Below are 14,089 nucleotides of genomic sequence, written 5' to 3'. Positions count from 1 at the left end.
TGGCAAACTTAATTACTATTAAGTAGCTCCCCCTTAGAATACTCATTATAGCCACTGAGCATTGGTCAGTATAAACCCAGGTTGAAATAAAGAAGAAGAAAAAGAAAGGTAACTAGAAAAATGCCACTGTCCTGGGCACCTGTCAGTATAAACTATCAAGGGGGAAAAACATTAGTCTACACAGGCATCTTATATTTGGCAGTAAAGATGCAAGCAAGTATTGGAAAAAGTTAAAACAAAATAAACTTTATAAATGTAGATATCAAAATAGTCAACCTCAGGAACATGAAATAGTGCAGGTCAAATACGTGAACTTAATTAACATGTGGATGTACAGTTAAAACTAAGTGCATCAATTTTTTTTTCCCACGAGAAGGCATTCAGACTGGCTACAAAAAGGGTAGCAAAGATAAAATATTGTAACAGATATACAATATTTTTTTTAAAAAACTTAATAATGAAAGGACTACTTACTGCATGTTTCAGATGGCACCGTATTAAGATAAATATGCAGGCAGATATCCGAAAAGCATTAAAACACATTCAGAGTTCTGAATAGCACATACATTTGTAATAAACAGAGAAAGCATTTAGAATTTGAACGCTTTTAAGATATGGCAACTCCGCCAGTGACTGTGTTAGCAAAGCAATGCTTACCACCATAGCACTTTCTAAGGACATTTTTTTTCCATCTTTTTAAATTCAAATACAGTTGGCTATCTCCCTACATTTTTTAAGCAGCACAATTTACGTAGCATATTGCTCTTTTTGTCCTGTCAACTCTTTGTTTTTTGGCTTTAGCTGCAGGTGGTGTTTTCCATATATGAATTTCTGGGAATATGGTCTGTGTTGGCCATATAAGGATGTCTATTTGAGCCATATGTTCCACTGTCATGTGTCTCATTTTGTCTGTCTGGGATGTCAGGACTGATTTCCACGTCGTTTCTTGAATAGACCGAATACAAATTTGTAAGAGCAGAGAGGAAAAAAGCTGGGGCTGGAGCCCAAACAACGTTGTCAAAACATATATTGGAGAGGAAATGCAATATCCTGTAAACATTTGCACCCTTCTTCTCACATCTTATCTGTGACTGACATCATCGCAACTGCCTAGTTTAAGACACAATCTACTTGCTCAGGTTCAGAAGTTTGCAGTAAGTGTATGCACACAGCTTAATCAGACAGACCCTGCCGTCTTTGGAGGTCATGGCAAGGCATGCTTCTACTCTAGAGCCATGGGTTCTGCAGCCAGCTTGACCCAGCCTTGAACTTGGGGAAGGGAGGCTGTCTCATGCTTTCCTTGTTTCAGAGAATAAACGAAACTCTGATGAAACTTTCTGACTAATCTTACAAAAAAGTATTAGCCCCCATTTTGTACTCTCACAGCCTCTTGCATTTCTCTCTTGTAAGTCATCACAGTCTTAATGAGCAAGTTGGGTAATTATTGGGTTAATAAATGTCTCCCATACTAGACTGTAAGCCCTATGAGAACAGAGACGGTGTGACTTGCTCACTGCCACATTACCAGGAATGCATATGCTGTCTTTGTACTATTTACATTATGAATAAATAAATGCGAGCAAAAAGCCCAGTGTCACTTGCAACCCATTCCCACTGCTAACTACAATCACAATCCCTTGTACAGAATTGCCAAAGGAGGTAACAGTGGGGAAGGTGGCTATTATAATTTAAATTTGAATTAATTGAAATTAAATAAAATTTACAATCGAGTTCCTCAGCCACATTTCAAGTGTTTAATAGCCCCATGTGGGTATTGGGCAGCGTAGATTATAAAACATGTCCTCCACTGCAGAAAGTTCTATTGGACAGCACTTACCTAGGGAACTTCTCTCAAAGATGACTAAGTAAATCTAGGACCTGGTCTGGAGTCTTAGAGGTGCTGAATGACTTTTAAACATTCTAATGATGTCCAAATTGAAATCATTTTCTGTAAAGTTGCATGCAGTGAGGCTTGTGTAACATTGCACACAAATTTAAGATGACTTTCTAGACACGTCTGCATTTGAAAGGGCCCTGTACTACATCTAAAATAATATGCATTTACTCCAAATGCTGCTTTCTATGAGGTGTTTTTTTTAATATGTCTTTATTGATTTCAGAGAGAAGGAGGGAAAGAGAAACATCAATGATGAGAGTCATTGATGGGCTGCCTCCTGCGCGCCCACTACTGGGGATGGAGCCGGCAACCCGGGCATGTGCCCTGACCGGGAAATCAAACCATGACCTCCAGGGTCCCAGGGTCCTAGGTCGATGCTGAACTGCTGAGCCACGCCCAGCGGGCTTCCATGAGCATTTAAATAGCTCAGAGGTGAAGCTAAAAACCACAGAGTCATTCCCCTCCTCACTCCCACCCCCACATTAAATAAGCATCGTTGCCATTAGAAATAGGTCTTTTGGAAGCTTTAATATCGGTACCAACTCAAACTGGGAGGGCATCCTGATACCAAACGAATAATGGTATACTGCAGGAAAAATAGCAAAAACCTTGAATATGTTTCAGGGAAGATAAAGGAGCAGTGATAATCAACTCTAAATATTGGGCTTCGAGATTTTTCTTTGTGTTTTTTCCCTAATAAGTGGGGTTTCCATTATAGCCAGACTGATAGTGATCAAAAGTTGTTTCCTAATTACATTGGGGTGGTTGTAAATACCCACTGGTAATTTGTGATGTGGTTTTAATAGACAAAGGTCATTATGAAAGCAGAGCAAAGAGAGGCCGATGTTGATGCTAGTTTAGGGAAAGCTGGATAAAGGGAAAGGAAGAGCCATTGTAGTTGGCTTCTAGAACCTGAGAGACTACCTGGGCCTTTTACCTAGAAATACTACTTTAAAAAAAAAAAAACACAAGAATGCATTGGGCAAAAAATAAAAATTGAAAGCCACCTTTCCTTCCATAGATGTCAGTATAGATCATAACCTTAACAAGACACAAAGGTAATAATTCCATCAAAGTTGGTATTTCTATCTAGACTTAGATCCAAAACTTGAGCAGGGAAAGATTCCTGTGATGGCTGTTGAGCGCTCTAGTGTAGATACCACCACCAGAATGCTTACAGTTTCAGGCTGCCTCAGTTTCCCCCCTGAACTGCTTCTGGAGTGAGTGCCTTTCCTCCCCTTCTCACCTGGGGACCTCCCTCCTACCGTATCTGCAGTATGCAGCTTGATTGCACCTCTTCTGTCCAAAGCCTTCTCCAGCTGTTCCTTGTACCCGTCTCAATGCTCCATCAAGCCACCTGTCCTTCAGTGTGACATTCCCTATTTGCGAGCCTGCCCTTCCAAACTGCAAGTCTGTCAGCACCTTAAAGGTGTATTCCTGGAGTCCCTCACAGTGCCTGTCATCACAGGGAACAAAGGAACCCAAGAACTATTTTTATGAGTGAGTGCTGGTAAGAAATTTTAGGAAGATTCTCCCAATCTTAGACAGTAAAGCCAGGTGCAGGGATCAGAAGTTAGCTCACTGGCTCCCAAAATGTGCTTCACAGCAGCTTCACCGGAGGAGCTCCTTCAGTAATCCAGATGTCCATGCTGCATCCCACGGCAATGGCCAGGCATTCCGTTGTTTAGAGCTCCCAGGGCGATTCCAATGCACAGCCCAGTTTGGCATCCCCTGGTTAGGTAATGTTTTGAAGCTAGGAAATCAAATATACCTGCTAGGACATCCTCAAGTGAAGTTTTTAACCCAATCCCGAGGTCACTCGAAAAGTTAAGGCTGTGCTACGAACCAGCACTAGCTCAGAATTTAAGGAATGTATGTGCAGGTAAGTCACTACATTCAAACAAACAAAGGGAGGGGGACAAATATTAGATCACTGATTTGTCAATTAAAGGTATGCTGTTTGAGGAACCATGATAAACTAGCATTTTGCACTTGCTTGAGATTTACTAAGGTGCCAGAAATCCTGTACAGGTATGTGATTTACCATCACAGACATAAGTGACTAACCACAAAATTACACATAGAAGTAAAGTTCTAAAACCAGTCTATTATTTACTGGAGCCAGAACCATCCCAGTTTCCTCCATTTCTTTTGTCAACACAGTCAAGCATGACTTCTCTCCCAGAAAACTTCAACCTTGAGTGAGATTCTCCTTGAACGGTTGAAACTGTACCACTTACTGCCAGGCTAAGTCACTGCACTTAAGCAGAACTGAAGTGTTCACATTGTCCATTCCCAAGAGCCTGTGACAGGTCATCACAGTCCTGGCTGCCGTGCAGTCCTCTCGGGAAGCTCAGGGGATTTTAATGCCAACAGCGTCAAAAAGCAACTGTTCCCAAGCAACCCTTTTAGCCAAGACATAACCAAATCTTTAGTGATGTGAATGTTTTGTTTTGTTTTTTGTGTTTTTGTTTTTGAATATGTATTTCAGAGAGAGGAAGGGGGAGAGAGAAAGAGAAACATCAATGATGTGAGAGTCATTGATCGGCTGCCTCCTGCTCGCCCCCTGCTGGGCATCGAGCCCGCAACCCGGGCATGTGCCCTGACCGGGGATCGAACCTCGATCTCCTAGATCCTAGGCCGACGCTCAAGCGCCGAGCCAGCCCGGCCGGCAGCGACGGGAGTGTCAAAGCGCATCTTTCCTGGCTTTACCGGAGGGAGAAAACCAGACTGAGGTTACCACGGCCCTGCGTTCCAGCTCAGATCCTCGTGGCGGAGCGGGCGTCAGTCACGGGCATCTTCTGATGTGCTGCCACGCTCGCCACCGCACGGCAGCGGGCAGGAGCTGCCCATCAGGGAAGAAAGCCGCCGCCCGAAACCATCGCACCTGCGCGGCCACTAAACTCCACCGTCGTGCTTGCAACTGGCTGAAGCGAGGGAGAAGTTAATTCAGAAGTAAAGCACGTCCTGTTGGGGACGATGGAGAAGATCTGGAAGCCGACTGTGTGGATGGCTGCACACAGCGTGACTATAATTAATGCCACCGAGCTGCACGCTCAGTTGTCAGAGTGGCATACTTTATGTTATATATCTTTTACCCCAATTAAGAAAACTTCTAAACAAAACTAAAGCAAACCAATTTTTCACCCATTCCTAAGTTTGGCGGATATATATCATCACGAAAACATCATGCCAAGTAGAGAAACAATGAGCTATAACCTGACGAACCACCCCATGCTCACTGACAACCTTCCATTGCTTTCTCCTTCCCCGCCAACAGCTACAGTCCAGTCTATGCAAGATAATTAATTCATATGGTGAATACCTGACCCAAGGATAATGAACATGGATTGGTAATTAGAGACCAAGATCCCACCCAAAGTGGGTAATTTGATGGTCCTCTAATGCAAGAAAATGGTTCTCTTTTCAGATTTTATTCTATGCTATTGTACTTTTGCAAAAGAAGAGAATGAAGCATAAACAAAAACAAACAAGAGTACGTTAAGTCCAAAAATTCTTTTTGGATGTTTTTCAAGGCAGTAAAAATGAACTACATTCCTGAAATAGAGACCCTTCCAATTAAACAGTATTTGGAGTGTTGAACATTTACATGCAGTGCAGCCACAGATGTGTAACAACTGTATAAATGTAGTCAATGCGTTAACTTATAAAATGTCTCTATATAAAGACTTTAGATAATATTTTTAAATTAAAAATATAATTTTTGTTTAAAAAAGCCTGAAAGTCTTTCAACTTTAATTTTCAGTCACATTTTAGTGATAATAATTAGGATTAAAATTTTTACTTCTGCATGCAATAATTTTTATCATCATTTTCTATAATATATTGTCTTGCATTCTGTTTCCTATCATCTGTTCTTACAGATTTCATATTTATTTTTATATTAGGGACTTTTATATCAATGATGAAATTTTTAATGTATTGGAAATTCACATATAAATTATCTTACTGAAGTTCATACCTACGATACATATTTTGATGCATGATTAAGAAAGACTAATACATAGTAAAACCAAACTAAAATTACATATTTATTATGTATAAAAGCATAAATGAAATACTAAAAAAATAGTTTTGCAGTATAGCTATAGCTAGACATATCCAGTTACCAATTTTGCAGCTGCCTCTTTATTTATTAGTGTGTTTACTGAGGAATTTAATTCATTAAATAACTAACATGAACCATAAGTATATATGCAAATTTGCAGCTGATATGAAGCAAAAAGTTGATAAATAATGCTTCTGTATAACTATAAAAACTGAACAAGTGAGCCTTGAGGCTATTTTTTAATCATTTATTTTTATTTAGTCTGTAAAGTCTATTTTCATTTGTGTTTTTAAGATATATACATATAAATACACTTGGGAGAGAAACAAACAGCATATTTATGAAAAATTTTGATGGCAACCAGCTTGTAACTGTTTTGAAGCTGTATTGCTTTAAAGATGGACAAGACCCATCATTGTATTACTTCTACAACTGAGAAAACACTACACATTCACACTATCCTTAATTAAAATTAAACTTATATGTCCATGAAGATAACAAGGCTCTCAAAAATAACTTTTTAGTTCGCTCTGCACAAAGGGGTTTTGTCACTAAGAATTTTTCAGCATTGCAAGTGTACAGGCATCTTCGTGGCTGGCAATATGCCGCAGGTTAGGATATAAACCAAATCTTGGGGCATTCTCTAGAGATTTGGGAAATCCAATTGTTTGGCCAGCATCCAAGTGTGAATAACTGTAGATATAACGTGCATATAGCATATTATGATACACATTCACAGATACTATTTGCGGGTCATACAAGAGAATATTACACACTTTGAAACTAGTCTCCCACAGTCTTCATTAGAAATTCTTTAAAACCCAGAGTTAGTGTAGCGCCTCTATCATTAAGCAGCTCCCATAAAACAGGACAAATGACAGCGGGTGAAGCAGTGGAGAGAAGGTAGAGAACCTGGATGGGGGCTGGCTCCGCCCTGTGCTAGCCAGCTGGGTGAGCCTTCCTAAGTCAACAGGATCGGCCTCCCTCTCCACAAAGTGATGAAAAGAATCTGGGCATCTTTAAGGCCACATAAAAAATTATCTGCCCTGTAATTTAATTTACAAAGTCAAGTTCACTTTAAAGAGAATATAGAGAGAGAAGGAAATTTCTCACATGCCACATGAGATGTTTATCTGTCTATGAGACAGGTGTCAAACAAACAAATAAAAAAAAAACCCCACTAAGGCAAAGAGAAACTTTAACTCACCAGATTCCATCTGTTACATTTGAATTCATGCATAATTGATTATCCATGACTGGTAAGTTCTTTTCTCACTAGCCGACCACAGTTTTCTAAACATTATGTATTAAATCACTACTAAAGTAGACCACAGTTCAGAAACAGCAAGGGCAGAATAAGAATATTTTAAATGAAAAATTACATGCTGGTTAATAATAATACAGCTGACCTATGTTTAAGGGAGAGAAATTTTAATCATGTGCATATTAAATATTAATAACCTATTCTGTTATTGTTATAATAAGGTTAAGTAGGCTTCTCCCTGCTTAAGGAAAGAGAGAGAAGTAGGAATGCACATTGGTGCAAAAAGATACAGAGACGGGAGACAGACATAAGAAAATGTGTCAACAATAAACAAGAGGAAATGAGAAAGGAGAAAAAGATGAAGGTGGAAACTAATCTCTATGTGTCATTATGACTGCCAGAGTACTGGCAAAGAAGCAGCATCCTTTTATTTCAATTTTAATCATTTCTGAATTTTAATACCCAGCTCCTTTTGTAATTCTCCTGGCATTCCCCATATGCCTCCATCCCGGCCAAAACACCAGCGTAAATTAAATGGCAGGCAACCACACCACTGACGTGGCCTCCCCAAAGAGCCTACCAGGTGACCAAAAGCAAAAAAAGGTATGTCTCCCTTACATCCCCGAGGACGTCTAGCCAATTAACTGCCTGAATGTTCTCTACTTTCTTTAATTTTGAAAAGAAAGGACAGTCATTAGGTAATCTACGGATAGATTTTATGAAAAAAAATAAATAAATAAATAAAGCAAGCCAGTAGTAATACAATAATCAGTGACCATCAGGGCCTGGAAAAATGAGTTTGCTCTCACTGGCACTAAGGAGCATCACATGATTATTTAATTACAGCTCTAATTTTTGTCTCGTGGATGGCAACATATCAACAATTAATAGGGCAAATAGAGGAGACTGTTTTTAAAGAGACAGAATGTGGGTGATAATATACCAGGTCACACAGCAGTGTACTGCTTCGGGATACTTTCCTTTCCGGGAACTAAACAGGACTGTCTTGCAAATAGCCCCATACATGTTTTTAAAAGAAAATAAATTTAAAGAGGAAGTATGTTTTTTAGATAACTTTCATAGAATGCCCAGAACTTTTCAGAATGTTTCAGATGCAGCTAATACAACCCCATTGGAACTCTAGTATTAATTTGAAGGGAGTGGAATTTCATTCACATAAATACCCTAAATCTTAAAACATTAAAAAATAGAGAGAGAGAGTTACAATGAAAAGTATATTTTTATGTGGTAATCATGGCTGATATTTTTTTCAATGGGACCCTGAAAAAAATCATTACTGTAAGAAAGAATAGGTAGAGGTCAATCAGCCTTGGGCCACTGGTAAATAGTATTTTTGGTCCCAGAAAATCAGGAAGACCATTACATGGTGGCCTAACTGTAAGGACCCAGGGGAGTGCTCTGTAGACAGCTTGTTACCACAACCAAACACCAAAGGACCATGAACCTGAACAGAGATGCTTCACCTAGTCCTTGAGGTCAGACAATAAGGGATAAAACAGACCTCAGTGCTACTGTCAAAAAATGACAGAGCACATAGTTAAAGACAGAAAAACATTCAATTATCCAGAAAGCCGGACATGTGTAGATTAAGTGTTCAGATAAACCCAGTAAAAACAGAAAATTAGAGAGAAAGGTCCCCCCCCCCATTAAATCAGTATTGCGGCACAAGCTAAATTCACTGTTTTATTATTAATTTAGCAAATCTTTAATGAATGTTCACTCTGCAAGGCACAGAATGTTAACTGTGAACTTTTCTCTATTTTATATAACAGAGACCTGCACCTTACACTGAATTTCTTTTCTGTAGTTTAATATCTTACAGAAATAAAAATATAAGCAGCACCTAAAAATCATAAAGTGGGAATACTAGTGCATTTTTTTAGTGCTACATTCCATGGCTACAAGGTCTACATATCCAAATTAACCAAGGAAATTCAAAGAGTTAACCAATCTGATAGAATTGCCTAAGTAAGGCTAAGTCCAGCTTCAAACTCATCTGGCCACCCATTTGTTCTGCCATGTCCAAAGCCAAGGTTCAAAAACTCAGGTCTGAAATCCGGAAAATGAAATAGTCTTAGAACTACCACTGTGATCCACTGCTCAAATCTATCTTAAGTATCAGGTTTTGGAGCATTTTAAGAAAACAGAACTTGGATAAAAGAACAATGACTGAAAGGATTCCACAAAAAAGAAGTATTCAGAAGGGCTAAATCAAGGCAATAAGCTTGCAATGGCTTGGGCTGCCCAAAGTTTAGCATAAAGCAAGAAAATGTGAGTATCTGAAAATACAATGTGGGAAAGGTCTAACTGCTGAGGGGCAACAATTTCTAATGCCACTGGCAAAAGTGATCAAGCCGATACTAACTACAAGGAAAGAAAAATATAAACAAAACAGGAGGAAAAATCTGTATCCCAGTGAAAAAAGTTCTAAAATTAAATTGTTTTAGTAGAAAACATTTTGGTGATTCTGGACTAAACTGTGACTCCATACATTCTAAAAGCATATTTTTAAGAGTCTAGCAAGCAGCAGCTTGTATGTAAGCATATACATCATTTTTTTTTACATGACTGTTTAATATAGAGTTAACATGTCTCAGAAAAGGCTGTAATTAACTGTCTACTGCTCTAATAACACTAATAAGCGTACAGTATTATTAAAATACAATGACTGCATACAAAGTAAGGCTGTCATTTTTTTCACTTTTAAGATAATGTTCTAAATTGTTTTTGAGTCTTTTCAACCACCTGAAAGAGCCCACCTCTAAGATTTGTTTTATAAAGTGTAGCTATTAAAATATTGTTATTTCCCCCCATAGTCTGAAGAAATCTGGCTCACATTAAACAGGATATCTAGGTATGATTTTGATTGGTAAAGACACAATGGGAAGTACTGGGATTATTTTACCAATTCTGTACATTCTTTTAAAATTTCAAAGTGTAAGAATTTTAGTTTAGTATCTCAGTGACTGCTAAAATACTTGAATGGGGAAAGAAAGGTTAGCTTTATCAAGAACCAGAGAGCCATGCTGTTAATTCCCAATGATTTTCATTGTCTGGTTCACTGGGACAGGAAAAAATTGCATTCAACATCAAACAGCTAATTATGGACATGCTCTATTCAAGCCTATCTCATTTTAAAAGATATCTGTGTACACTGGGTTCTATTTTATTTATAATAATTATTATAATAAAATATTTATAACATAAAACCTCTTTTACCTTAAAGTCCTTAACATTATAAATGTTAAGAGGCCAAATTCTCATTTACATGCTCTTAACAGCATTACAGAAACCATTGAGTAAGACTAGAAAGGAACATCTAGCAATCAGGTTTGCTCTACGCCTGGCTTCCTGGAAAACTGCATCTGAAGAATTCCCTTTTCTTTAAATATATCAAGGAAAGACAGTCTAATACCTTCCCCTGGGAGCTTTCTACCATATTTTGCCACCCAAAAAAGAATGCCCACTGAAGAATCTTTGTTGGGATCTGGTCTCAAAGCATCTCTAGCTGAGAAAAAGCATCATCCCAACGCAGAGACCGCCCCCCAGACACTCACTGTCTGCCTCTCCCTGTGGCTGTAGCCCTGACTCTCCATATGGAATTGATGGCAACATTTCTGGCACTTACCCTCCAAATATCAGAAGCTGCTCTCTGAATCTAGCCCTACAGGAGAGCTACCAAAAAGTAGTCTTTGCTGAGGTGTCAATGACGGAAGCTCAAGCTGGCAGCGCTAGCAAGGCAGGAGCATCCCCAAATGAGGTGGTTACCAGTTGCCTGCGAAGCAGCTGGACCATTACTGCAGTTCTGAGGGTGCGTCACAAATCAGGTCATAGCTCTGGGTAGAGTCCACCCACTTCACCCTGTACAACGCCCCCTCCGCTTCCTGCACACCTGAGGGGGGAGGGGGAGGGGGAGGGGGCCATGCAGGTCCACAGGCATTCTTGCAAAGGCACAACCAGGTGCCTACTGACATCGGCTTCTTCCCCACGCATTTCAGCTTCATTTGGGGGATCTGAACCCCAAGGTACTCAAAATGTGTGCAACAATAAGCAGGTTCTAAAATGAGCCATGAGCATGATAAAATACCGCCTAGTTCAATGTTGTATCCAGCAAGACCTTTCCTCCACTGGAAGCTGAACCAAGTCTTAATTTCTGATTACGAGACACTTCGCTACCAAATGTCAAATAACTGGTCTGAGATTTCAGGAGAATCTAGGGACATAAATGCTGGGGTAGCAGTTAACTAATTCCCATCTCTCACAACTAAACTAGATCACGGCATAAACTGAACTGCATCCTTTGAAAGTCCACTGAAAGAGATGATGAGAATTTCTGTTAGGAACCAAGCCTCAGACAGCAACAGTGGAAGTGACAAGGAATAACTGAAAAGATTAAAAATAGGCCAATATGCTGGAAAAATGCTATGCTACTAGATCTCACCCTGAATACATAGACACACAATCTGTATCTATTTACTCTGAAATGAAATATCGGATCTTAGAAAAGACTAAAGAAATAAACAGCAAAAGGTACCATAAGTTCAGAAGTACTAAATAATGGGTGGATCCCACTCCATGAAGCCATCAAGTTCACGTAGACTTACCATTGAGAACAGCGCTGGCGGAGAGTATTTAAATTACCGTAGTAGACACTCTTTCTTTGGTATAGTGAAGCAGAAGAAACTTGTGTAACACACTTGATTTATATGCTGTATTAAGACCACATTCTGTTCTGATGTCGATGAAACATGTCATGAGAGATTGACAACTGTGTGAATACGAGTGTAAGAGCTACTTATAGAATGTAAGTGAAAATAAGCATGTTCTCAAGTGAACCATACGTTGGAGAATTCAACTTGAACGTAGGGTTTTGATGTTTCCAGGAGTTTGAAAGAGAAGGGACTTTTCATTTAAAAAGAAAACCAGAAATGCATTTAGTATTGTAAGACAGCTGAAATCACCCTTATCGCAGGGTTGACAGATTAACAAGGAATCAGAGGAAAGACAACACTATCAAGCAACCCACGGGCCCTACTTTGTACTTTTATTTGCAGATTTCCACTAAAAACTGAAACATTCCATCTAAGACTTGGAAGGCAAGACACTTTATCAAAGTTATCATCAAAGTAATCAAAAGAGTTTAAGTAACCTATCTGGAACTCGGTCGAAAGTTAATTTAGAAAACACACACTTGAATGTGTTTGAAAGTATTTGTCCTGAGGTTGCTCTAAGATGACTATTTTAAGTGGCATGCAGATTATTTGGGGGTTTTGAGGTTATAGTTGAGGTATGTAAAGGAACATTTCTTCCAACTGGTTCTCACACGACAAGAAATGAAATGACTTTTAAGGTTTTGCCACCGGGAAATGAGAAAAACTGCTCTCGACCCCTACCCCCAACCAGGAAGAGCCTGAAGCCCTGGATACAGCACAGGTAGATATTAAAACGGAGGCAGAGCCGTTATTTAGTGGTGACAGGAATATAAATACGTGCACTAACCTATAAACTGGTACTTACTTCAGGAAGGTAAGTAATATTTTTCCTCTGATTGCTGAGCTGTCAGTTTAATGCAGCGTAAATAAACAGTAGGTGCCTGCTAGCTCGAAGTAGGAAGTGTTCATTCCACACGAGGAACAGATTACTGAAGCCTCATGCTCATGATGCTGCACCATAACTTTCATTTTACCAGAAAATACACCCTACCGTGGATGACTTTTCGTGCCTGATCTATTAATTAACTTAACTCTGCTCTGTCAAAATGTAAACCAATTTGTTAAAATCATCCCAGAGTTTGGGAGTTTGAAAACCAAATCAATTTGAAAAGCAAGAGTAATGACTGCTCTGTAATCTGATCACAAATGCTAAAACCGAATACTTAACAGAATAAGTAATAACTGTACAAAGCCAAAAAAAAGGGGGGGGAGAGAACGTATTTAAGTAAAAAATTTAATAATCTGAGTTACGGAGTTTACTCGAAATCCTCCTCCTCTGCTAATTAAAAGCAACTGGCACCTTTACTTTTCTGACACCTTGTGCTACTTAGGCCCGTTAAATATGTGTGCTTTTTCTGCTCTCTGAAATATCTAAAGGTAAACCACTCATAAAAATCAAATCACACTCCTTAATTCTAACAGAAACATTACTGAACTCTGCTGAGAGAAGTGGCACGCTTTAAGATCAAATGACGACACCCTTCCTAACAGCATTCGCATAAAATGTGGTTTTCTTCCCATTTCTATATGCCACAAAGCTATGACAATATATAGCAACTAATTTTCTCCTTACGTACAAGTACTGAGCAAAATACTTCATGGCATCATTTAAGGCGGAACTCGTCTTATCTAAAAAGTATATAAGGCATTTTAGGGAGGTTTTCATTTAAAACATGAACAAATCCTGATAATTAACCAATGGATTGTAAAGGGAAAAGAGGGGTTTTAAAATATTTTTGCATTCAACCACAGCATGTGTAGACATGGTCTGAAGACTGATCCAGTGACACGTATTTATTTTATATACTTCATCAATCCCAAGTACTAATATAATAAGAGTCATCCAAGATAACATATCGTGAAAGAAATGATGTGTTTGTGTAAAGGGCATATCTATGTATGGCCCTTTTGGAAATTTACAGAGCAGATGACAAACCACTGGAGTGCTTTATAGAGTCCCTATTGTATATCCATGTTGTCTTTAGCTTAATAATGTTTGTAACCAAAAGATTTTTACAATAATGAGGAACAGGTGCCTGTCACCTGACCTTTTAGGCCTAATTTACAATCCACAACCTGTCACCTGAAAAAATAATTCAAAATCTCCTCCAGATATTTCAGTCTTT

Source organism: Miniopterus natalensis, chromosome 15 (assembly GCF_054644295.1).
Source record: "Miniopterus natalensis isolate mMinNat1 chromosome 15, mMinNat1.hap1, whole genome shotgun sequence".
Classification (NCBI taxonomy): Eukaryota; Metazoa; Chordata; class Mammalia; order Chiroptera; family Miniopteridae; genus Miniopterus; species Miniopterus natalensis.
The sequence above is the reverse complement of the archived record's forward strand: the minus strand, read 5'-3'. Positions refer to the sequence as shown.